At 43.6% G+C, this 26,840-nt stretch overlaps 1 long non-coding RNA gene across 1 annotated transcript; it reads left to right on the forward strand.

The window, feature by feature from the left end:
• Positions 1–9,449: 9,449 nt before the first annotated feature.
• LOC105000939 lies at positions 9,450–22,067 on the forward strand. The gene is made up of 3 exons (XR_826802.1): positions 9,450–9,535; positions 14,633–14,665; positions 21,685–22,067. It is a non-coding gene; the product is annotated as an uncharacterized LOC105000939 (long non-coding RNA).
• Positions 22,068–26,840: the final 4,773 nt, after the last annotated feature.

The following is a 26,840-nucleotide window of genomic DNA, read 5'->3' on the forward strand; positions in this document are numbered from 1 at the left end:
TGGCATCACTGACTCGATGGACGTGAGTCTGAGTGAACTCCGGGAGTTGGTGATGGACAGGGAGGCCTGGCGTGCTGCGATTCATGGGGTCGCAAAGAGTCGGACACGACTGAGTGACTGAACTGAAATGAACTGATTCCTCATCAGAATTCTCTGAGGTGGGGACTCCTAGTATCCTCATTTTGCTGATGAGGAAACTGAGGCAACCAGGTGTTTTAGCAACCTGCTTAGGGTTAGAGTCAGTATGTGGCAGAACCAGGCTGTCTGGCTCCAGAGCTTGTGAGATAGGACATTTAACGGTGTCCACTTGTTTGTGCAGAGATCCCAAATCTGCTGTCTTGGTCTTTGCTCTCTAGAGTAACAGAACAACTTTATTTCCAACTCTAAATGATGCCTTTTCTGCTACATTTATGATATAGTTTCCCAAACTTCCCCCTTGCCTTCTCTGAATAGCCCCGACTTTGTCAACATTGTCATTCATTTACCTCAGTTATCCAGGATCCCAAATATGGTCTGATCCAGTTGGAAAATGGTAAAGTTATCACTTGCCATGATCTAAATATTATATTGATTTTTTAGTAGTTGCATTACCCTAATGATCACATATTAAATCATGGTCAACTGACAGACCTGGTCAAAACTCATAGCTCTTAAGCTGGTATTATGCTGTCTGTACAGTTGATTCTTTCAACCAAAGTAATGGACTTTGCATTTGTCCCTGATTTTTTTTTCCCCAACATTTGCACTGTCAAAATTATTTGAATCTTGATTCTATAATTCATGGCCACTTATGATTTTATAGTAGATTTCTTTATTGGAATATGTTATAGGCAGCTAGTCTTCTGGAACATTCTATCTTTCTACCTAATTCAAGATGACATAGCCAAGCAGTTACTTTGGTCTTAATGAAATGACAATTTCAGGCAAATGTGTGTGTATGTGTGTATATATTTATGTTGGTATCTACTGTATTACAGTTTTAAAAAATTTGGTTTGCTCGTAATTTTCTTTGATTTTTTTAAGCTCCCTAAGCTTTAAAATTGGAGAAAGCAATGGCACCCCACTCCAGTACTCTTGCCTGAAAAATCCTATGGGCAGAGGAGCCTGGTAGGCTGCAGTCCATGGGGTCGCTAAGAGTCAGACACGACTTCACTTTCACTTTCACTTTTCACTTCCATGCATTGGAGAAGGAAATGGCAACCCACTCCAGTGTTCTTGCCTGGAGAATCCCAGGGACGGGGGAGTCTGGTGGGCTGCCGTCTATGGGGTCGCACAGAGTCGGACACAACTGAAGTGACTTAGCAGTAGTAAGCTTTAAAATAGAAATATTGAAGCATGTTTAGATGAAGAAGCCATGCCTTGTTCTAGATTTGATCTGCCCAAGATGAGCACTATTCTGTAACCTTCCTATGGTCAGGCAGTCCAATCTGGAAATCCAGTCTGCTCACCTTTGGGGAGTTCTTGGAAGATCCTCTTTTATAAGAAACATTATTTTCCACCTCGAGAGAGAAAAGAATATTCTTAGCAGTATTCTTAGTAGTTCACCAAGCACTCTGGAATTACCTTCACATTTTCAGCTTCAAGCCCTTATCTAAAAGACACTGATTCCCAAAGCCATACCAGCCTCCTTCTTTTTCATGGTAGGTGGCTTTTGTCTTCTTTGGGCTTTTCTCCTGCTACTTTGCTACGCTTATCCATTCTGCTGCTTGCTATCCTAAACCAGTAGCTGCTATTTCTGTTCTGCTGATATGGGGAATGTCTTTGTTTCTACTGATTTTATGGCTCTTATACTAGGCTCTGATAAAGTTTCATCACTGTATTTAAGTTTCTTTTCAGCCCTCTCTCTTAAGGAATGCAGAATCTGTTTTTCTGAGGCTAGGTGGAAGCACATGGGTTTTTAATTAGAAATACCCCTTCTTACTGACAGTGGGCCACTGTTCCACATAAATTCCAGCCACACCATCAGGGGTCAAATTCTTACCACTTCTGGTAAGGTAAGCTCATTGGGTTCTAAGGTGGACATTGTCAATTGTTTACTAACATCCATTCTCTTTCTTCTTTCCTAACAAAATCCTTATTTTCTTCTTAGTATTTGAGAAGAATACCCTTGGCTGGGTACTCTGTACCCAACTCAGCCTTGTAACTTAAAGGAGGTTTCTTCAGTCTTTCATTTCAGGGATGGGTCTTGATTGGTCTAAGCCAGTCCTTACCATCCCTTCTCCTTTGCTGGTCATTACACCTGGAGCCAAGGATAGGACAGTTCATACCTGATGGTTCCCTGGCAACTACTGGTCCATTGGGTAGCCCTGGGACTTATGCTGACCAAATAAGACTGAAGGGAAGAATTTTTACTTCACAGTTAAGGGAGAGTTTTTGTCTTTTGCTCACTGAACATGAATAAGGAAAAATGTAACCCTCTATGCTGCTGAGAGCTAACTTGTAATCATGAAGGAAGTCAGCTTGAAGACAAAGCCAACAAGTGCCAGAAGAACAGACTAAGGGAACTTCAGAGGTTTAGCATCTGGGCCATGATGTGCCCTGCCTTACTGATATGTGGGGTAATACCTTCTTCTTTCATTGTTTATAGCCGTTCTAGTCAAACATGTTCAAATTAATGCAGGATCTTAGGGAAATGGGAGTCTTATGTTCTTGCAGGTTTGGTAGAATTCCTGAGGTGGGCTTGCATCCAGGGGAAACCCAGCTTTCAGCTTTGTTTGTATAGTGCAATTGAAATATTTGTTTCTTATGGATTAGCTTTTTTAACATGACAGAGATGCTTACTGAACCCTCAAATGTCTCCATTGATCCAGTGTCTTATCCCAATTATTCTAAGCTTCCCAAGTGGTGCTAGTGGTAAAGAACCTGTCTACCATGTGCAGGAAACATAAGAGACACAGGTTTGATCCCTGGGTCAGGAAGATCTCCTGGAGGGGGCCATGGCAACCCACTCCAGTATTCTTGCCTAGAGAATCCCATGGATAGAGGAGCCTGGTGGGCTACAGGCCATAGGTTCACAAAGAGCTGGACACGACTGAAGCGATTTAGTGTGTAGCATGTATAGGGTGGTGATGATCATGTCTGATCGTGCCTTATAAATGAAACATAAGTATAAGAACCTTAAAAACCTTTAAAAATCTGATGTTCATTTTATAAAGCTGTATAAATTATGTTGAAGAAGGGAGACATTTAGTTCATGCATGACTTAAAAAAAAGAAAAAGTTCATTGTGACCGTCCATTTCAAGATGCCTGCTCTTAGGAAAGGCACTTGGTATCTTCCTAACAAAAATGTACATACTCTTTCCAGTGTGTCATATCTCTGGTAGCTTGGAGAGCTTGGAGAAAAAAGGATTTTATGTGGTAACATGATTATTTCTAGCGTTTCTAATCAAATAGCTTATAAGGAAGTGAATTATATACGGTCCAAGTTGGTTTGAGGCAGAATAAATTCACTCACGTCTTCATGCTAGGTATGATGGGTTTTTAAGTTTCAGACGTTCAGTCTCTTTTCTTTTGTGACAGCCTCACTTTAATGTCTTAGGTTTCCTGAATACCAAACTCTCTTTGGCTGATGTAAACTTTTATTAGTGTTTCTGACCTAAAGGTAGGATAATTTGCTTTTTTAGGGCAAAGATATACTTAGTTTCATTTCAAGTAACCAATAACCTCTAGTTTTTCTTTTAGTTGAACTTATATATTTGTGTAGTGTGTGTGTGTGTGTGTGTGTGTGTGTGCATGCGCGTGCTTTTGTATGTCTCCTTATGGACACACATGCCTGAGCTTTTTATAAACCAGTAGCAAACAACTTAAGAGATGTGGTCATATAGAATGGACTGAGCGTCCTTTTCTTGAGTGAGAGATAATAAATCATTCTTCTCAGGTGGAATCTTTTATTTATGCTTTGGGATTCCCTTTTATCAAGAAAGCTTTGGTTTTCCTTTTTGGCTTTGTCTAAGCTCTACTTTAGTAAGTAATTCCAATCAAGCTGACATTTATTAGTGAGGACACGGTCCACTCCAATCTCATACTCACAGTCCAGCTGTTGCCATAACAACTTTGGTCTGGACTTCCCTATTTGTAAGTACGTGTGTATAATGGCAGTGCTGTGTGGTTGCAGATTTGCTGTTTGTTAGTAGAATAAAACCACTATATACTCCTATGCCTTAGGAATCAGTTATCACGGGTTTTGTCATTAAAAGAGTTTTAGCTTAAAATCTGAGCAATTGAATAGTATTACCATAAACAAGAATACAAGATTTTACTTACGGGTTGTACGCTGAGAATATTTCTGTTTTCTAAGACATTTCACACTCATCGTTTTATCCTCACAGTAATCATGGAGGTCTAAAAGGTACATGCATACATGCCATCATCACTGTTTTATAGTTGAAGAAAATCAAATCAGAGCAAAGTGGTTTTTCCCAGGGCCACTCAGTTAAAAACTGGCCAGTCCTGAGATTCAAACTCAGAGCTTCTAAATTCCAGCACGGTTTTGCCACAGGAAGAAGCAAAGGTTGAAACAGTACTCTGAGGTCATTCCAAATTATTGTCTGTGTTGTTCTTGTGTGTGTGTGTATGTGTGTGTGTGTGCGTGTGTGTGTGTATGCACCATCTCAGAAGGTAAGAGCCACCTGTGTTGTTTTTGACATTAATTTTCTGAGATATCCCAAGGAGATTTTAAATAATTTCCTTAGTTGGAAAATAGAGCTGTTTATTTGGGTGCTCTGGCTGGTGTGCCAGTTAAATAATTTCTGTGTTAAGTACTTCTTAGAGGTGGTTCTAGAAAGATAGAGCTTCACATTCCTTTCTTTCTTAGAGATCCAGAATTCAGATTCCCTGGGGATAGAACCTCTTTAGCTTCAGGGTTTTTTAATAATCAAATTTATTTATTTTAATGGCAACCCACTCTAGTATTCTTGCCTGGAAAATTCTATGGACTGAAGAGCTTGGTTTGCTACAGTACATGGGGTCATAAAGAGCTGGACATGTCTGAATGACTAACACTTTCACACTTTATTATTTATTTTTATTTGAAGGCTAATTGCTTTACAATATTGTGTTGATTTCAGGTTTTGAAAGGATTTGAGTTGTTAGCTCCTCCATGGAAGAGTTTAAAATTTTTAGTGCTCTTTCTACTGTTTTTGTTCTGATTGTCACATCTCCTGGAGTTCTCTCTGTGATTTCAAAAACTCATTCAGTGAATTTTTTGAGTGTCCATTTATGCTGGCAGTGCTCAGCGCCTCCCTTTAGTGATCTCAGTTTCCTGGTTTACAGAGACTGTATTCTGAAGCAAACAGTTGATTTTGCTGAAACTAGTGATAAACTAAAGAGACCGAAACATTGTTTTTCTCTCCAGTTACTCTGCTCTTACAGACTGTTCCATTGAGTTAATGTTGGACACAGGTGGTTCCTTTTAAACCTGAATCAATATGTTCTAGAAGTTGTGCTATTAACATCTGCAATCTGTATAACAGGATACTTAAAGTAAAGCCTGTTTCTTTAAAATGGGGAAGGAATATTTTTGGAGGCTGGGAACCATTTTTTCTTAACTCTGATGAGCATCAGAAGGGGTCTTTGAGACTGGGAACGAGCCCGCTGAGCTGGAAGGCAGCCTGTCGGCGCAAGGCAGAGGAAGGAAGGACATAGCTTATGTGCTTCTTTGTCCTCTTCTTGATCTACACTCCCTCCCAAAGTGATTTCATCCTATCCCAATGGCTTGCTGCATTTTTCAGAGCTTGTTCAGAGAGATAGAAGCTACTCTAGGGAATTCCCTGGAGGCTCAGTGGTTAGGACTCTCTGCTTCCAATGCAGCAGGGCTTGGGTTGGAGTCTAAGTTGGGGAACTAAGACCCTGTATGCCTTGCAGAGTGGTCAAAAAAAAAAAAAAAAAAAAAGCCAGTCTAAGTATTATAAGCAGTAATGACTTCAGTTCAGAGAATTAGAGGCAAGCAAAACTGTTCAAGGGCTGGGGAGCTAAGGTCAGGGAAACTCCCAGTGCTGATCTCAGCTGCTGGCAGCACTTGGAGTGGGTCACTCTGGAAAGTTTCCCCAGAAGTCACTGTGAACTTCAAGTCTCCAGGAGCAGGTGATTCTCCAGAGCTCTCCTGGAAACCCCCGTATGTGCTGATGTGTCTGCCTGGAAATCTTTCTGGAAAACTCGGCTTCCAAACTTTGTGCAAGGGCCTCTGAGAAGAGACCCTAAGCCACAACCACAGAGGGGAAGACGTCTAAGAAATGTGTTTCCAGGCTCTCCCCCGCCCTGCGACGCAGAGGAGAGTGTAGCAGGAGGTGGCGCCGATGCTGAGTTATCAGCTGACAACCAAGGGCATTGCCTGTATCCATTTTAAAGACCATTTTTTCAGTCCTTACCACGTGAAAAACAGTTACTATATGAGAATGTGCAAGTCCGAGGCTCCATGATGATCACAAATATGAATGAATTTGGTAGCCTTTATCCTCTTAAAAATTGTTCTTTTAGCAAAAAAGTAGGGAAATAAAAAAGAAGAAAGAAGAAAACCAATGATAGCCTCATTTTAACCTTTGTCTCTATCCACAAAGTAAACAACTTCACTAACCAGTGACAGTAATTTTAAAAACTTTCATTTGAATCATTACAATTGGGGCTTTCCTAGTGGCTCAGTTGGTAAAGAATCTGCCTGCCAATGCAGGACACCTAGGTTAGATCCCTGGGTTCGGAAGATCCCCTGGAGAAGGAAATGGCAACCCACTCCAGTATTCTTGCCTGGAGAATCCCACGGACAGAGGAGCCTGGTGGGCTACAGTACATGGGCTCACAAAAGAGTCGGACATGGCTTAGTGGCTAAACCACCACCACCTCCCTGAATCTTTACTAAATCTGAATGAATTTCAAATATTGGCTAAGAGTTTATCTACTCTACCATAAAGAGAAACTCCTAAATCAACAGTTCTCAAATGTCTGATACAGTGAAGTACTTCTGGAGTATTAACACAATGAAGAAAAACACCTTTCTTTTACAAGTAAAAGAGGATGATCAGGAATATAGAAATAATTCTTGTAAGTAGAAAATCTTCTCCTAGCTCTTCCCCTCCAGCTATTTCTTTTTTTTAAATCCCTATTTCATTATGTGCTTTTTCTCTAATTCCTCTTTCTCTCCTCACACCAGTTGTACCATTAGCTCTTCCTTCTCTTTGTTTTTCCAAGGAAACCTGGTCATGGCCAGGGATGGTCATCCCCCCACCTCAGGAACACTGACTGTGCTAATATAAATCATTTGTGGAGAACATACGATAGCCGACAGCCCAGGCCAGCAGGTCTTGGAATGTGTTCTCCTGCCAAAGCCCCTCCTCCCTCCCACAGACATTTTCATCACTGGATTTCAAAGACAGATAATGCATGAGAAGAAGTAACAGCCGTTTTTCTTCCCCCAGCATACCTTCCTCCCACCAAAACTCACCCTGATACCCAATGGGAAAGAAATGAGACAATTAGATTTTTTTTTTTCCTTAGAAAATTTGCAAGACGAAGCCCCAGAGACAGAGCATGCCAGATGTTGTGGAGAGCATGGCCGCTGGGTCCCTTTGGCCACACATGCTGAAGTCATGAAGTCAGGAAACCTGACTCAGGAGTCGCCATTCCAGTGTGGGGGCTGACAAAGCACTGCATGGTCTAGGACGGGTGGAAACCGAGCCCATCCCTGGAGCCCAGTCCTCTTCTGAGTGCGTTGTGGGCTGGGGTCAGTGGGAAGGAGCCTGGAGACTGCAGATTACTTTAGCACTTTCTGGGAAACCCTGAAAGGTCAGGATAAACTGGGGGCTTGGTGTCCCTGCAGTTGCAAGGGGAGTCCCATCCACACTGTTGATGGATGCTGAGTGCCTGGAGTCTAACCCTGGGTGCCGGTACAGGGTCTTGGATGCATACTCCCACAGCAAATGAGATGAGATGTCCAATAGGTTTAAATGAGAGAAAGTAAGAAAGCACATGCTTCCATGTTTTTCTATTCCAGGTTTGCCTTTATTAAAATTACAGTGAGACAGTCCTCCAAAAAATGAACACAAACACAAGAGTGAACCAAGTCTTAAAATGCAGGCTCTGGGCTCAGCCTGCTCCTCCTTGAGCCCAGATACAGTCAACTCCCACTCTGCCATATGCTCTTGTTCCAGGTCGAGCTGGCATATTTATACCAGACTTCTATGGATTCAGAAGGCTTCAGTGCTATGCTCATTTGCTCCAGACTTGACACAGCCTGGCAAAGCAAATAAGATCCTCCTTTTTGGCCCTACTGATCAGCTCTGGGAAAAGCCCCAGCTGCCTCTGATTCCCTGGAGACCAGAGCATCCTCCTGGGCTCACACATAGAAATGTTCCCCAGATATGGAGTTGTACAATCAACATGGACCCATGCTCTGGTTCTTAAATTAGTTCAGAACATTCACCGGGGAGACTTGTTATAGATATGGATTCCAGGCTGCCAGCCCCAAAGATTTGAGTGGACTGCTACAGACCAGGGCGTCTTTCCTAAGTTCCCAGGTGGGTCTGATGGACTTGCTGATCATCGGTGACCTAGCTGGGACAGCTGCATTAGAAACTTCTTCTTACAGCGATGCCTCCAAGTGCCTCCCTAGTCCCCCCACCCTCCCCCAACCAGACAGGTGTAGACATTTGCTGTTTGCTGTACATCAGAGCATTTTACAACTACCTTTCTGCAGAACAATAAAAAACAAAAGAGTTCAACTTAAACATAGCCAAATGACTTTTCACAGAGCAGTAAAGTGATTTCCTCCCCGGCTCTGCTGTGAAGCAGATCTGAGCGGCTCTGTCCATGCTGGACGTTTTTGCAAGTTGACCCTGGGCCCGCTTCAGAATCGCCCTGCGAGGGACCTGGACTGCCGGGTCCAAAGTCCATCATTGTGGTTAATTTCAGGCCTGCATCCCCAAGGGTGGGTGGGAGCTGGCTGAGGCCTCAGACCAGCTGGGTAGAAGAGCCCCATGCCCACGCTGCCTGGTGGCCTTTGGAGCGCTGCAAGGTGGGTGGTCTGCGAGCTGGCAGAGCTCAAGGCTGCAGGAGTTCACAGCCCCCTCTGGGGGACATGACGAATGGCCGCGCTGACAAATCCTGGTCTGCTTTCCATCTTGGAGCCGCGCATGGTTTCGCTTTCAAAGCAGGAAAACAAACCACAGGAACCAGACACAACACTTGCAGGCCACAAATGATACAGCCATTTTCTCCTCTCAAGTCAGGGACCTGCAAAGGTGAAAGAAAAACTGCTGTTAGAATTCCTTGATGAAGAGTGGATACAGAAAACTCCCCCAGGGCTTGGCCTGAAACCCCCGCTGCACCCTCCCTCGTCACCCCTCCTTCTGACCAGCCTGAGATTCAGTCCTCTTTGGTGCTCAGACCCATCTGATACTGGTCTTTTCCAGGGCTTCCCAGTTTGCTCCAGCCCTGATGATCCCTAGGCCCCTGAGGAAGGGCCACACGGCACACCAGCCAGTCCGTGTCTGCCAGATGTGCTCCTGGTGTGCCACTAAAACCTCTTCTGAGGAAAAGACTCCGCCGGTAAGGACATTCACAATGTTCTAATCTACTCTGACCTCACCTCCATTTTAATGATGAGTCCAGTGAAGAAAGGAGGAGAAAAGATCAATGTCACGAGAAGCAGGTTGATTTCTGTGACCCGCTTCTCTCTGATGTTGCCTTGTCCCCATTCCCCTCTTTCACCCTGTGTTCCTTCCTTTAAGGTCCAGATGGTAATTTAAGGTTGAATTACCAAGAACCAGAAAGAACTAGTAAAGAACTTTGTCTCTGTAGATTGTGAATGAAAACCATGTTAGCTAGCCAATGTAATAAGTGATTCCCCTGCCTCAGCCTCTCCCAGTTGGCAGATGGATCTCTGGGATGCCTGGGTCCTGTCTGCCACACCCGATCACGTCAGGATGCCTGTCTTCTCTGTGTTCTCACAGCAACATAGGAAATGTAGCAGACAACTTGGGGCGGTCCCCTCCCCTGGCTGCTCGTATATAAAGTAGCTTTGTTCCCCTAGCCGTAGCTAGCTAAGCCAAGCTGGACCAATGAATGCCTTCTCTTCATTGTGTAGTGGTTAACAGCAGGGATAGGCTCATACAAGAGGTGCTGTAAGAAGTAGGGCCTAAGTGTTGTGGGTAGACAGGACACTATGAGCAAAGTAGGGAGGATCAAATGAATAAAGAGTTCAGAGCAGGCCGTAGGGAGCACTGGGAAAGAAGGGCAGAGCCCCTGTTGTATCAGGTTAAAGTACTTGGAGTACTCTCCTAGGCAATTGGCAGACATTAGAAGGTACGTTAAATAAGGAAGTGAAATGATCAAATATAAGTAGGACAAAGTTAACTCTAGTGGCTCAGTGGAACATGGATAGGGAGTGAAGAGGTGGTTAGGGAAATCTATCTTAAATGGTTTATTTGTTTAGTTGTTCAGGAAAAAAGCCTATAGTGCTCATTGGGTGTCAAAGGAGAGTAGATAAGAGCTTTAACTGTGGTGATCCCTCTGAAGAAGAAGGAGAAAGGGATTCACAACCCAGGTCCAACAAGGCTTGACAGCTGGTTTGCTGTGGATATGAGGGAGGAGCAGGACTCAAGGGTAACCGAGACCACAAAGGGGCTGTGTGCGTGCGTGCCGAGTTGCTTCAGCCCTGTCCGACTCTTTGTGACCCTATGGACTGTAGCCCATCCGGCTCCTCTGTCCATAGCATTGTCCAGGCAGGAATACTGGAGTGGGTTGCTGTGCCCTCATCCAGATGATCTTCCCAGGGATTGAACCCACATCTCTCGTGTCTCCTGCATTGGCAGGTGGGTTCTTTACCACTAGTGGGAAGCCCACAAAGGGACTGACAGGCCACTATTCTGAAAGGGACATGTAGGAGGAGGAGCTCTTTGGGATGGAGTAGGGGGAGCAATCAGGGTATATATCAAAATGTGTTTCCTCCCTGACCAATGAGACTATCCTAACATTAGAGAACTATCCAGAGGTTTGGAATCAATCCACGCCACCTACAAAACTAATGTGAAAACAAAGGAGTATATCTCATGATGATATGAAACAATCAGAATGTGCTAACAGGGAGCTCACAAAAGAAACGAATTATTAGGAAAGAGTGTGAGCCCAATACTAATATGAAAGCCCTTTTCAGGAGTAGTGGGCGTCTTAGAGATTCGTAGCAGGGCTAGGACACAGCCACCTTCAATGAGTGTGGGCTTCTTTGGAGAACTGAGATAAACATTTGGGCCCATGGCTGGACTTCTTTGGAGAAAGGATCTCAGGGAATGAGTAGAGCAGAAAATTTTATTTTCTGCCAGTTTTCTCTCCTTCTTACTCCCAGTGTTCTAGAACATTCCTCAGATGTGGTCTTCTACCACCTTCTTCTGAAATTTACACTTGGCTCTCTCTCTCTCTTTTTAATGCATACCACATGCACCTGTGTTTTGAAATATGGATAACTCTGACTTACTAGAGTATTTTTTCTGTTATCACCTGCTTCCCTGTAGAAATGTTAGAAAGACAGAGTGGGGGAAATCACAGAAAAAGCTTGGCTTTGGTGCCTGAAAAACCTGTTGTCAGATTCTACCTGATGTGACCTTGAGGAAGACACTGAGCTTCTCTGGGCCTCAGTTTCTTTAAAACTTCATTAGACTATTTCAGTATTTGAGGTGGTGTATAAAAAAACATTCAGTACTTAGTAAGCATTTGGTAACTATGAGAATGACAGTGACTTTACACTCTGAGATTTTCTTGTTTCACTGTTCATTATCATAAATGGTCCCAGCATATCTGCCAACAGGTAAAATTCTCTAGAAACAAAACTTTAGCAAATATCAGTGTGGAATTTATTCATGTTTTATTTAATTAATTAGGACATTTAATGAAAGAATGAATTATTAAGTGAGAACATTGATTGTTCCCTGTGTATGGCAAGAAGATCTCTTGCGTGTGCTTAAAATAACTCCATAAAGTGTAGATCAAGCCGTAGTAAATTAAAGGAAGGGAGAAATGGCACAAAGATGAAAAACACAATTGAGCCTGCAAGTTTGCACAAAACGGTAGCCACACCCCAATTATCCCACATCCCTCACACTCAGGATTCTGGCTCTCTGGAGTGCTGGTGGGTGCTGGCTTCATGAGCCAGAGTGAGACAAGCTCTCTCCGGTGTCTGTGTTCCTCCAGACCCTCTACCCTTCTTCACCCTTCTCTGGGCCCTGGAAGCCTTGCTCTCTGGCTTTTCACTGGGTCTGTCCAACGGGAAACCCTTGTAGGGTGTGGGAGTGAGGGAGAAGAGAGGTCTGAGGTATTTATCGCCCTGATTCTCTCTACTGAGTCTCTCTCTTAGACAGTCTCTAGGTTCTAGAAGTTAGGTTCCAGGTTCCCTCCCCCTACCACTATGGGCCTGGAGGTGGTGACAGCTCCCGTGTCTTTAGACCCAGGGGACTGGACCATCTCTCATGTGGTATACTCTGCCTACACTTTGCAAATAGTCCTTTCATTAAACCTTTCTAGAATTCTTTGGATTTGAGTGTGCCATCTGTTTCTTGCTTGGCAGTTAGCAGTTGATACCAGCCAAGTCACAGTGGTACTAAAGGCTGAGAAGACTGGAGGAAAGGAAGCAAAATGAGAAAGCAGAAAATTAGAAAGAAGGGAGGCTATGATAGCCATGGACAATATCGCTGGAGGACAGAGGGATAGAGAAGGCAGGAAATAAACTAGGATCACACCAATGGAGCAGAAAAGTGGTGTGTGGGGCAAAGACATGCAACACCAGCCTAGAGTCTAGGACTACCCCCTCACACTTGGCCTCACCAGCCCTTGAGAACCTCTCAGGTGTCAAAGTAAAGCCACTCAGAGTGGTCCACAGGTGGGCTGGAGTGCTTAGTGCAAGAGTAAATTGGGTCACACGTAAGGCAGTAACCTCTGAGTTACTTCATTGTGTGAAGACATAGTCTAGTAGCTGATGGTTAAAATGTATGTAATCTAGCATCTTGAGATAAATCTGCATTATATTCCATACATTCCAAAAGGGAAAACCATATTTGTTGAGGGTCTAGAAGGCAATGGCAACCCACTCCAGTACTCTTGCCTGGAAAATCCCATGGGCAGAGGAGCCTGGTAGGCTGCAGTCCATGGGGTCGCTAAGAGTCAGACATGACTGAGCGACTTCACTTTCACTTTTCACTTTCATGCATTGGAGAAGGAAATGGCAACCCACTCCAGTGTTCTTGCCCGGAGAATCCCAGGGACAGGGTAGCCTGTTGGGTGGCTGTCTATGGGGTCGCACAGAGTTGGACAGGACTAAAGCGCCTTAGCAGCAGCAGCAGCAGCAGCAACAGCAGTCCTTGCCAAAACAGGTTTTTTGTAATCCTCATAGCAGCTGAAAGGAGAAGAGTGTTACCCTCATTTCATAGGTGAGGCAGTACCTTCAGTGAAATCAACTAACTGGCCTGAGCTACACAGCTTGTGTGTTTCAGATGTAGGAGCTGACTACAGTCTTTCTGATTTCACTGAGGAATCATGCTATCTCAAAAACAATGAATCCTTATCCAGAGTGATCCATGAGCATTCTCAAACCCATGAACATTTGAGGCATGACTATACATTGCTCTGGTTTGCTTTCAGTTTCCAGAGGCAATTTCTCGATTCATTTCCCTTCTAATGTTCCCATCCTTGTGAGAAATAGACTTGTGAGTGTTAGCCAGAGACAGTATGTGAACTGGGATTGGGGAGTGGTAATGGTATGGTGGCTCAGATGGTGAAGAATCTGCTTGCAATGTGGCAGATCTAGGTTCGATTCCTGGGTTGGGACAATGCCCTGGAGAAGGGAATGGCTACCCACTCCAGTGTTTTTAACTGGAGAACTCCTTGGACAGAGGAGTCTGGCACGCTACAAGTCCATGGGGTCACAAAGAGTTGGACATGACTAGGCAACTGACACACTCCTATCGCTATAATGGTATGATGTGCTGTGCTCATGTTGTTTCCAGGAAAACTGAGGCTGCTCTGTGAATTCCCAACACCACGTACTAGGGCAGGGTGACTCATGTTGTAACTCTGACAGGAGATTGTCACTAAGGATATAATGATAACCCCTTGTGGAAGGTTTGTTTTGTTTTTTAATAATTTTTCTTAAAACAGGAAAGAACTAATCAGTATAAAATCTAGTTGATTCCACAACTGTGTAGTGAGTGACTGTTATATGTAGGACCCTAGGTTTGGAAGCTCCACCTCTTTAAGGCTTATATAAGCATCAGTTTTTACTAGAATTAATCAAACAAAGCACTACCAGGATCTTGGCCACCCTGCTTCCCTGGTGGCTCAGATAGTAAAGAATTTGCCGGTAGGGCAGGAGACCTGGGTTCGATCCCTGGGTCGGGAAGCTCCCCTGGTCAGGATCCCCTTCCTGGAGAAGGAAATGGCAACCCACTCCAGTATTCTTGCCTGGAAAATCCCATGGATGGAGGAGCCTGGCAGGCTATAGTCTGTGGGGTGACAAAGAGTCAAACACAACTGAGCGATTAACACTGTTAACTTTTACCTTTCAGACGGGTTAACACCCAAATGCCTCTTAGGGGCAGCTGCATGTGCCCGTGGGACTTCAGCCTGTTCTCCTAATTCATTTTTCTGTTTCCTTTTCAGAGCAAAGAGGAGAAGAGGCACAGGAATTCCCAGGTAAGAAATATAGATAGTAAAAGCTGTTGCACGGAGCTCCTGGAAGGCTGGTGAGCAGGTGGGTAATGATGTCAGGGTGAAGATATGGTGGGTGAAAGAGACTAAGGTTAAAGTAACCATGATTTCGTTTGAAGCCACATCAGCTCTTCCTGATTTCCTGTTGCAGACAGGAAATTTTTAAACATTTAAAAAGACATAAAGACATTTTAAAAGACATTAAAAAACATAAAAAGACAAGAAATTTTTAAACATTTCTGATGTCCTTTTCATAAGAAAAGTACTGTAGGATTCCCTAGTGACTTCTATGACAGATTCTGAGAAGCTTGCAGTGGAGGCAATGTTTGCATGAAATGCATGAAGAGATTAATGAAAGAGAGCGTCAGAACCCTATTAAAGATGCCCCAGATACTCATATTCATGGATTTCTGATGCGAGTCTCTGGCCTGCACTGGTTTGGCATTGAGAGTGCATCAATAAGAAAGACATTGCACAACCGATATATTTAGTAAATGTGATGATGAAGGAAAAGACTTGAATAGATCCTCTTCTGCAGGCAGTTAGGAAACTCAGAGCAGACACAAGACAAGTTAGTGTATCTTGGCCAAAAAGGAAGATGGAAAGAGAGAATGATTATAAAAACACCTACCTGTCCTTTCAGTGGCCATTACTTGGCTATGGAAAAGGCAACTTACAACAAACCAGAGACTCTAAGAACCAACGCTGTAGGGAGATAGCTTTTGGGTCAGAAAAAATCCTCACTAATCCCTCCTTTGCAAAACATCAACGAGTACATCTAATACTAGCAAAAGCTGAGCTTTCAATAAATCAGAAAACAATGGAGGCATTGTCTGAACTCGCCAAATAGTCTTTTGCTCCCACCACACAGAACACTCCAGTCTGTGTGCAGCCAAAACTCAGCCCAATCTTATCGAACTAAATTGATTTATGAGAGGAAAAACCTAAAAAGGGAAGCAGAGAAATAATGATATTAATTCTAATAATGCATTGACTAGTGCACATATAAATCATTCTCCCCACTCAGATTGATTTCATACAAATAAGAACTCTATGCATAAACTTGTCTCCAGCCGCCCAGGCAGCCACCCAGAGCCTGCTCTTGCAGATAGAGCTCAAGAAAAAGGGTGGGGGGTCTGCTGGAAGTTCACAGAAGTCTTGCCTGAGAAAAGCCTGTGGGATCAGCCCCAGAGGTACGATGTAATTGGCCACACACACAAATGTTGCCGCATCCGAACATTTTTGGCAACCCATGAAAGCCTCGTTCCTAGAGGCCACTTGAGTGTCCAAATAAAAGGGGATTTTTGTTAGTGAAAACTGGAAAGAATAACCCATCCTAGGATCAGGCTAATAGGGCCTGGCCTGTTAAAATGTAACACTGGGCCGGCCAGAGTTTGAAGTGTTGCTGGCAAGGATTTGGAGCAGCCGTGAGGAGAGCCAAGCCTCTCTCACAAGGAAAACTCTGCTGGTGAGGGGAGCTTTCCACAGCCCAAAGAGCCTGTATGGCCCACCTCGAGAGGAAAGCTTCTTCTGGGACAGGGATCTTATGTACAGGGCTGAAGGGAGAGAGCCTGGGGTTGCTTCTGTCTCCCTCAGCACCTCGGGCTCCACTCCCCAGTTCCCTACCCCACCCACCAGGCTGTGCTTCAAGGCAAGTGAGACTTGGTGGCTGACCTCTGGGGCCGCTTCCGCACATGGCCTGGGAACAGCAATTGCTCTCCGTGTGTCTGCAGGGTGTTGACAGCCCTGGGCTGAGGGAGCTGGGGGAGGGAAGCAGAAACAGTGATGTTGTAGAAATCAGGCCACAGAGGCCTTCTCTTATCACCAAAGGGCCCCCAGCTGAAGAAAGTTCTACTGCTGCCTGCTTCACAAAGGAAATGCCTTCTCCTACTGCAGGCCAATCTTGGCCTGTTCGTGTAGCAGAGGCCCCTAGGTTCTGCCTCTAGTATTGCCAGATAAAATACAGGATGCCTGTTTAAATTTGAACCTCAGATGAACAATGAATGATATTTAAATATAACTGTGTCCCAGGTGTTGTATGGGAAAATACCATTTTCATTTGTTGTGTTAGGTAGAATTTTTAGACACCACCAATGACCCTGACTTTTGATTAATCTTCTCCTCTGACGTGTGGGTAATACCAGTAACTAAAGGAGCCATCACTGCTGTGATTGTTTTACATTACATAACAAAAAGGATTTTATGTTTGCAAAATGCTACTAAGGTAACTAATAAGTCGTGTTTGAGTTAATCAAAATGGATTAACTATACCTATCCATATGAACCCTTTATATCTGGATCTAGAGGCCAGAGACACAGTCCAAGATTCAAAGCAGTAGAGAATTCTCTGTTGGCCTTGAAGGAGAACACTCTTGTGTTGCAGAGAAGCCTCACAGCCAGGCACAATAGCCAGCCTCTAGAACCTGAAAACAGCCCCCAGTTAACAGTCAACAAAAAAACAGGGACCTCAGTCCTTTACCACAATGAACTGGATTCTGACACCCTGAAAGAGCCTGAAGGAGAACCCCAGGCCTCAGGAGAGATGGCAGTCTGGCCGGCTCTGATTTCTGCAATGGGAGACCCTGAGCAGAGAACCCATCCATGTTGTGCCAGACTCTGGACCCCTGCAAACTGAAAGAGGAAAATCCTTTTGTTTTCAACAGCTGTTTCTGGTAATATGTTAGGCAGCAATAGCAAATAAACACTTTTGCTGTATCTTAGAGCTCTATCTGTATCCCGTGGTCTCTAAGGCACACTTGTAGGGGTTCCTGGTGTAGACAGTAAGAATAGAAGATGTATGAAGGGACGAGGCAGACCTGGATAAACTGGGCCTCAGTAGAAGAGCAAAGGCAGGAAGACAAACCATAGTATTGTATGCTCTGGAGCTCATGTCCTAGCAGGCAGGAGTGGTCTGGCCTCATGGACCTCACAGGCCCCACGTCTCAGTTTAGACCTGTAAACACACACACACACACACACACACACACACACACACACACTCTTATATATACCTTGTCTCCCAGGGAGGAATGTGGGAATGTGCAAGACAATCTGTCCCTTGTCTCAGAGACAGATACAGTTAATAGATCTGCACATAAAAGTGTGGTATCAGCCAGAGCCCATTACTGATCCAAAGCTATAGAAACACATGTGTTCCGTGTAAGGATAAAGTGTGTGTGTGTATGTGTGTGTGTGTTGGAGGGTGGGTGTGAATATAAACAAAGAAAGCGAGGGCTGTGCCAGTCTAGAACTTCCTTGGGCATCAATTCAGCTTCCATTCAGATCATGTAAACAAGCCTTCAGAGACTAAAAGAAACTTGCATATCATTTTTAAAAAGCTCAGAGGCTTGGTTTTGTGTTTCATTTATCCAAATGTTCTTTTGCTTATGGATTCCCCTAAATTTTCTTTCCAACCTCTTCTCAGCCCCTCTGGCCTCACATTACCCTTGAAAGTGGCCAGGAGGAAACTCATAGGTGTCAGCCAGTCGGCATGGAGAGTTTTTCTTTCATCCCCTGAGTGTCTGTAGATGTGAGTTTAATGAGAGTCATCGACCTTTGAATTATACAAATGGACCTCTTTAGCAATCACTTCCCTCCCCCAGTCCATACCCACCCTCAGCTTTTAATCTTCTCAATTATATTTCCTTTTCATTGATTACTACTTTGCTAACTTTCAGATTGAGCAGGCAGTAAAACCTTAGCCACACAGGTAATGCAATTGCTTTTTGAGCCTGACACGTACATCTCACCTCCTGAGGGGGCTTTCAGGTCCCCCTCCCACCCTACTGGATCTTGGCAAGTCCATCGGCCTTCAATTGATTTTGCAAAATGGCCCCTTCCAACCAAAGACCGTGCAATCCTAGTTAGGAAGACAGAATTACTGTTCTGAGCTTTGGTAGCAAAGATTGGTGAGGCGGGGGTGTGCTGCGTGCTGCTGTAGGGAGTATGGGAAGGGCCCTCACAGAAGCTGGCTGTTCCCAGCTCCGCCTGGGAGTGGCAGGTGATAGGCTTGGGAGCGGGGAGTTCTGGGTTCTGTTCCCACCTCTGCTCTGACTTTCTGAGCGACCTTCGTTGAACCACTTAAGTTTCTGTGCTTTCCTTTCTGTGCCATCTGGAAGGGGGAGACAATGACACTTGTCTGTGAAAATGCTTTGAGGGATCCTGGCATAAAAGATCCAATGTAAAATCAAGTGATGGGCAATGCTTCCCATAAAGAGCCCCTTGTGTGCATCTGCAAGAGGCCCCACTTGAGGGCAAAGAAGAAAACTGGAGAAATTTCCTTGATATCAAGGCCAGGTGGAGGACGGACGTTGCTCGGGACGAGTTGGAAAACCCTGCTGTAGCTGGGGGCTCTGGAGCTACAGCCGGGATATGAGCTCGGCGAGGTGCATGCTGGGACCTGGCCAGCAGAACAAACAGATCTGAGGTCTCTGCACCAAGTAGGACCCTGTGCTGTATCAGGATTAGCCAGGGGACCTGACCAACAGCAAGGGGGGGCCTGCCTCCCATGATTTACGGGCACTGACGCAGGGACCCACCGGGGGAGGGGGGAGTCAGAGAACTTTGGGGACATTTTCAAAACTGGAGGTCGTTCAGAGGAAATTACTCAATAAAAACCAGGTTTCTCTAACTGAATAGATCAATTTACAGCTCATAAGGTGGAAAAAGTCTGAGACTTCAAGATTCTGGTTGGGCGGGTCTCCTAAGGTTTCCTCCCTTGGCAGAGCGGCTGTGGCTTTGGCTCTCTCAAGCCAGGCACCCCTTCTGTAGCTTTCAGGGCCAGCATTTTTTCTCTCATCTTGTTTCTCTCTTTCTCTGCTACTTAAATTTTTCTGGTTAAGATTCCTCCTCTCTTCTCTTACAAGCCTCCAACTTTCACCTCCCTACAGTCCTATTAGAGAAGCCCCTATTGTTTTTGTTTTCCTGATAATACAGTTTCTTTTTTCATGGTTCGCCCCTCTCAGCTGCCTCCCCTTCCCCATGGCTCGTCTCAGAGCCTCTCTTCCCTCTGTTTTCCCTTCAGGTCCCTAAAGTTTCTGCTTTTCTCCTCCAGCTGCCCATGGTCTGTTTTTCTGTGGACCTTTCAACCTCTCTATTTCTCTCTCTCTGCCTTTTATCTTCCCGGCCCCTCTCTTTGGTTGCTCTCTTGGCCTTTCTCAGTTGCTACTGCAGTAATTCATGATGAGCGTCCAGTAACACCATCACCTATTGACTGGGCTTCTTTAAGACAGCACAAAAGCAAGAGATTTCTCAGGGAGGCAGGATCCAGGACCCGGGAAGGAAGATAGACAGGACCCAGATGGAGCTGTATTGGAATTCCATCATCCATCAGTCATCATTCATTCATCATCCATCTATCTACTCATCGACCCATCCATCCCTTCATCCAAACCTTCATTTAATCATTCATTCAGTGAACATTTGTTGATATGTGCTAAGTGCCATGGATTGGGCTAGGCACTTGAGAGAAAATGGAGATCCAGTATAGACATGAGCCTTGATTTCAGTAAGGGCTAAGGAGAGGTATAGAGTTACCAAGAGACCATCTCCTCAGGATCCGAGCTACTTAGGAATAGGGAATGAGGCTCAGAGGGGAGAACATGCAGGCAGTGTACATGACTTTTGAGAAAGGCTGCCGCTCCTCACCCCTACCAAATCCTCTCCCATTGGCAGACCGAAGGCTCTAGTTCTTCTAGCAGAGGTCAGCGCTGTTGGGCATTGACTTCAAGTGAAACACATCCTGTGACCTGGAAGCAACAACTTGGTCTAAGTGGTAAATAATAGTCATTAGTCCTTTCCTGGGAACAGACTTTATGAGTGGGCAGAAGGCATTTGACACCCGAAGGTGGGAGCTTGTGGGAAGAAGTCACCTCTCGAATGTGGATGTGTCCCCAGGACGACGTGCGTGCTCTGCACGGTGCTGGGGGTGGACTCTGAGGGTCTGAGGGAAGAGGGCATGCCTCCCCGCCAGCCTGCTCTTCCAGGTGTCAGTGGGGCCCCACAAGCTGCTCCTTCCCTCTCTGGAGCCTCAGGCCTTCCATAAACTTTGGAGACCAGGTAATTCTCGAAGCCCCACACCTCCCTCCTCCCTCTCCATGGCATTGGTCACAAATTCAAAGCGGCCCTTGAGTTTCATGCCTTGATGGCCTGGTAATTGTTATTGGAACTCGCCATGAATTCACCTAATAGCAAACCCGTCACAGGGCTCTTTGCAGACAGGATCTTTCCCGTGTGAAGATATTAGAAAACCATTCTGCAAAGGAAAAGCGGTACTGACTGGTGACTTCAAGTTTAAGAAAAAAACACCACTGTTTGAGTTTTTCTGTTGGCCTCTAACTTAAACACTTCATCAGCCAGTTGCTAACCAATAGAGTTTTTGGCCAAGATCCTGTTTATATTGGCACCAAATGTGTGTATCACAAGCAGTTTGTGTGTTTTGGGGCGTGTGTGTATATGTGTGTGAATCTGTATATGTTACAATCTCCAAAACTTTTGAGCACAAGGTCTTATGCTCTGCTTTTTGCAGATTGTTCTGTCTGTAGACTGAACTAGCAGGCAGAGCATCCATGTGCATGAATAACTTGTTGTCAGGCCACCCTTTCCCATCACAGCCACCCTCTGGCTTGGCCTGACCTGGCATGGAGCTCTCTGGCTTCCCTGGCCCCCTGTCCTGCTGAGTAATGAATGAGTGAGATGGCCTCTGCCCAGTGAAAGGGGCTCCGGGGACAGTGGGTGCTTTCTGTGTCACCTCAGTCCGCAGGACCAGAAGGCGAATCATCAGGAATGCTTGGGATGAGGAGGAATTTGCTCCTAGCTTGAGCCAGGAAGGCTCCATGTTTCTGTGGCTTGGCATTAAGCAAACAGCTGCTTTTTTGTTCTCTCCTCAAATTATTTGTCCAAACAAAAGGCAACTGTCATGGGGAGAAAAGTACAATTTTTCCAGCGCTTGCCCCTCTGTGTGCCTCTTCTCACAGCATGCTCTCTTTCTGTGTGCATTTCCACAGTTCAGTGTCAGGTTTCCAGCTGACAGCAAGGCAGGGTCTGCTGCCCTGCAATGTGAAAGCCACCCTCCGCCACTCTGAAGCCTCCTGACCCAGCACAACATCAGAGCTAAAGGCCAATTTCCCAGGATGGCACCTTCCCTGTCCACAATCCCCAAGGATTTCTTAAGTCTGTAAATCATGAACTGAGAAACATTCCTTTGGAGACTGAAAGTTTGGAAAATCTGTGAATCCTGGAGGAAAGAAGATGCTCCCTCAAACTCCCATTTCTTTGGAAAGTTTTGTAGTTGGTTCTTCTGCCTGGCAAAGGATTGTTATTTAATTGCGAGTCATCCTTTAGAAAAGACTTGGGTTATTAGTTTGCATGTCATTAGAATATGGTAAAATATGCTAAACAATACAACTAAATGATACAGAATTTAATCTTCCTCTGAGGCTTATTGGGATTAGGCCATGTCCTTATCTGCCCAGCACACTCATGACTTTTCTTCAAGACTTGGGGCAAATGTCACCTTTCTAGTGGGGACCTCCCCTGTCACCTGACCCAGAACTGCCCTCACCTGCCCTGCAGAATTAGGGCAGCCTCATCCAAGCTCCCATAACTCTCCTAGTACTGGCACATCACAATGTTTATACTTTCTGTTCCAAAATAATTTCAGACTTATAGAAAAAATTGCAAGAAGAGGATAAAGATTTCCTATATACCAACATTTCTCAACCTTTTCCTCATTATTGCCCCCTTTCCCCCAATCCTTTCTAGATTTTTTTTCCTAATTACCTTCTGCCATGAAATTTTAATACAATAGATTTGCTGTAAATATGCTTGTGAAATCTCTGTATGTCTGAGCTTTACATGGAAAAAGAGTGAGTTGTGTTGCCCCCAAGAACAATTTCCATTCTTGTGAGCACAGTATTGCCTCCTGGAGAATGTATGCTGTATATCCTTTACCTAGACTCCCCACACGCTAGTGTTTTCTCATATTTGCCTTATTGTTTTTTCTCTAAATATGTATTGTTGTTGTTTAGTTGCTAAATTGTGTCCAGTTCTTTTGTGACCTCACAGGCTGTCCATGTGTCCAGGTAAGACTAGTGAAGTGGATTGCCATTTACTTATCTGGGGGATCTTCCTGACCTAGGAATTGAAGCTGTGGGTTTGTGTCTCCTGCATTGCAGGTGGGTTCTTTACTGCTGAGCCACTGGGGAAGCCCCTAAATATGTGTGTGTGTATACACACACACACACACACACATATACATAGAAATATACACATTTATTTATACATATACACAGTATATATTTTTCCTGAATTGTTTAACAGTAAGTTGCAGACATGATGCTAAATAATTTAGAAAGTGTTCTTGTAAACAAAGGCTTTGTCTTTGCATTTTAACAAAAAAAATTTTTTTAACATTTCCATCTTTTCCATGTGACTGTGAGTTTCTCAGGGTCTACAACCTGTTTTTTACTATCTTTGGAGACTGAGTACCAGAATAGGGCCTAGCATATAGAAGGAGCTACTATAAAATAATACATTTAATTGGAATATAGCATATGCCATGCATTTTGATATAATTTCCATATAATTTAACAGATATGATGAAATTTTTTCCCTTAGTATAAAATATATAATGTAAAATATCATATGCTGTACATAAAAATGCAAAACATTTCTATTTATAAATGAATGGAAATCTCAGGGTCATCAGTATAAACTTCAATCACAAAGTAGTCTATAGTTTCAGAAGCTAGAAGAAATCAGACTGAAAATTTTCAGACTTTGGAAATTGCTGTAAAAATAGCAAATAGCAACCAAGAAACTGTTCACCTGATGTCAGTGTCATAGAAAAATACTTGGAGTTGTCTGAGCGTGGCACTTGCCACCTGGTCTCAGCATTTGTGTTACTCTTTGGGAGACAGTGTAACACAGTAATTCAAACACTGTCCTGTTTTCTTGCATTCACTCATAAAGATTTATTGACAACCTTCCATTGACAAGCAGGTATCAGAGGATCTTGAATTTTATTTTTCATTTTCTATGTACTGAAAAGTTGCCTAACCCACATTTGCCTTGATTTCTTCAACTGTAAAATGGATATCAATACATTGTGTCCTGTGCTTCAGCACATTGCTTAATGTGATATAGAATATGCTGAGGACTGATTCTTCATGGATTTTAGAAGGAGAAAATGTAGAACAAAATTCCAGGGACCACTGCTGCCAGGGACTAAGATGACCCAAATAAGACATATTCCAAGAGTTTGGCATCATAGGTGTGAATACACTTGGTATGAATAGATACCCATCCCACAAAATATGTAGCTGATGTACAAAACATGTAGCTGATGTACAAAACATGTAAAATATGTATGTTAGGTTAATTTATTTCAAAATAAATTATTTTGCTGAATTAAATTTTACCAATGAAACATTGACAACCCTAAGCATAAATGAGAAAAAAATATAAGTATTTGCTGTTGTGACCACTATTTAAAGATTTTGATTTTCTTGACTTTCTTGAAGATTGCCAAACCCCACTGTTTCCTTGTGTTATGTCCAGTCCAAGCAGTCTGCTCACCAGATTACCCCAAATATCATGTGAGAGTCCCTGAACTTGCGGGGGAAAGCTTGGGTTGGGGGAGCTGAGAATAAGCTGTGATGTTCTATGGTTAAAGGGTAAGACTATATCAAAGGCTAATTTTGTTGAAATCACAGTATTCGCAATCGATGTTTCCATACTTTGTGCCTTTCATTTCCTCCACAGCAAATGGACAAGAGAAGCTATTCACATCTTCCAAACTCTGAGACAAGACATCCCGGGACAAATCACTGTGAGGACTGCAGCCAGTTATGGCAGAAGGTCCCGCATCACTGAATCCAGAGCTGGAGGAGTCCAGGTGAGTGAGATCTCATCCTGTAATGTTGTAGACAAAGTGAAGTCCCTGTGGGTGGAGGTGACTTGGTTATGGTCACAGAACAAGCTACTGGCAGAACTAAGACTACAGTCCAGGTTTAGCCCCTAGTCCTGGCACTAGGATACTTTCTTTTTTTAAGTGCCCTCCTTGGAAAATTTAAAGATTAGTAGATGAGAATATGTTTTGTTCCCACTTCTTTGAAAGAAACGTTCTGAATAAATTTAAATACCTTATGCACCATTACTTGAGATGATCCAAGGGTCTGATTAGATATCATACTAAATTCATGAGACTAAGAAACAGAATCAGTATCCTCATCTATTTTTAATTTCCCCATTTTGCAGATGAGAAAAATAGGGTCTAGTTGCACTATTTTTGGCACTGTGAACTTTCCTTGAAGATCTAGCAGAGTTTGGATGAGGATTTTTATCCTAACTCAGTTATCTGTGGAGTTTCTACTAGATTTCACTGTTCCTTAGTGGTGGGGCTAGGTATTTTGGACAAGTGAAATTTGATTTCACTTCTTTTTCATGTTTCCTTGTGAGTATCTTTTCCTTAAGCCTCAAGGTAACCAATTAGAGTATATATTGGAACTCTTTTCTTCCCCATGACTAGGCTTTCCCCTCTCTTACTATTAGAATGTACTAGACTGCCAGACCTCTCTGTCTTTTGAAACATATCCATCCTCTGTCTGACTCCCTTATAGTCCCGTTCATCTGCTATTGGGCCCAGTGGGTCCCAATAGGTTCATCATAAAAGTGATCTATACCAATGAATAAAATAGGCAATGTGTTAGTCTATCTATATAGCTTCATGCCATAACTAATTAAATGTGTATATAGTGTAAATAATTCCCTCCCTTGTGGTAAACTGTTTTTGAAATTTTAAGTCCCTTTCTTTAAAAATATTATATTTACAGCAAAAAGAATAAGACACAAAGTGACTGATGAAAAACTGAGAACATTCTTCCATTTTTCAGGAGACACCAGCAGTCATTTTGCCGGAGATATTGATCAGCCAGAGAATACACGTCTGTGTACTGGGTAAGTCCAGGAGCAGGAGTGGAGGCAGGTTTACCTGAAGTAAGCAACAATGTCCAGTGGAATGAGGAGCCTAACATTCTAGGTGACAATTTTTATATCCAATTCACTGGAAATATGGTTGAGTCCCTTGGTAGGGAAATTTATTTTTTTAGCACTATGGCCTTGGAACCAGCAGAGTTCCAAGAATGAGAAGTAAGCATTTAAAAAGTCCAGCGCTGGGTGAAATACCAAGTGTTCCTTTCCTATTTCTGCACTTTTGTTGGTGGAATTATGTTTTCCAGCTGTGGAAGAATCGCTATACATTGGTCACTGGTTCACAGCTTGTCACATCCTATTGTTCAGTCGCTCAGTCGTGTCTGACTCTGCAACCCCACGGACCACAGCGTGCCAGCCTCCCTGTCCTCCACTGTGTTCCATTCTACAGGACTCAGTCCAGACTTGGAACATGGTATCTTCCATTTGGAGCTGAAACTGAGTGTCCAAGTCCCTTTTACCATTCTGTGAGACTGGCTACTTCTGGGTGTTGGGATACATAGTAACACAATGGATGCCATAAGTCTGTTGCCTCACTTTTTTGGTTGAAAATTAGGCAAGACACAGGAAGAAAACCATTAAATAAAATGTGATCATTGAACTTCATCAAACTTCAAAGCTTCTACTCTTTGAGAAGCTATTAAGAAAATGAGGTAAGTCACAGATTAGGAGAAAGTATTCATATTTATACAGCTGACAAATGACTTGTTTACAAATATATGGAGGACTTTAACAACTCAATAAGAAAATCAATTGACAAGGGGCAAAATTTGAACAGAGACTTCACAAAGATATAAAAATATCTAATAAACACATCTCCGCATCACTAGACATCAGGGAATGAAAATTAAAACTACAATTAAATAGTGCCAAACTACACCTATTAGAGTAGCTAAAATTTAAAACATTGACAGTACTAGATATTGGAGAGGATGGGCAGCAGCTGGAACGCTCCTATATTTTGATGAGATTATAAGATGGTATTTTGAAAAATAGTTTATTGATTTCTTTCAGAGTTAAATATGCACTCACCATATATGCCTCAAAAGTCTACTCCTTCAGTATCTACCCAAGAGAAACAAAAACGTATGTCCAAACAAATACTCTGCAAGAATATTTATAACAGCTTTATTCATGAGAACTATAACCTGGAAGCAACCCAAATGTTTAT

Source organism: Bison bison, unplaced genomic scaffold (genome assembly GCF_000754665.1).
Source record: "Bison bison bison isolate TAMUID 2011002044 unplaced genomic scaffold, Bison_UMD1.0 scf7180017864376, whole genome shotgun sequence".
Lineage (NCBI taxonomy): Eukaryota > Metazoa > Chordata > Mammalia > Artiodactyla > Bovidae > Bison > Bison bison.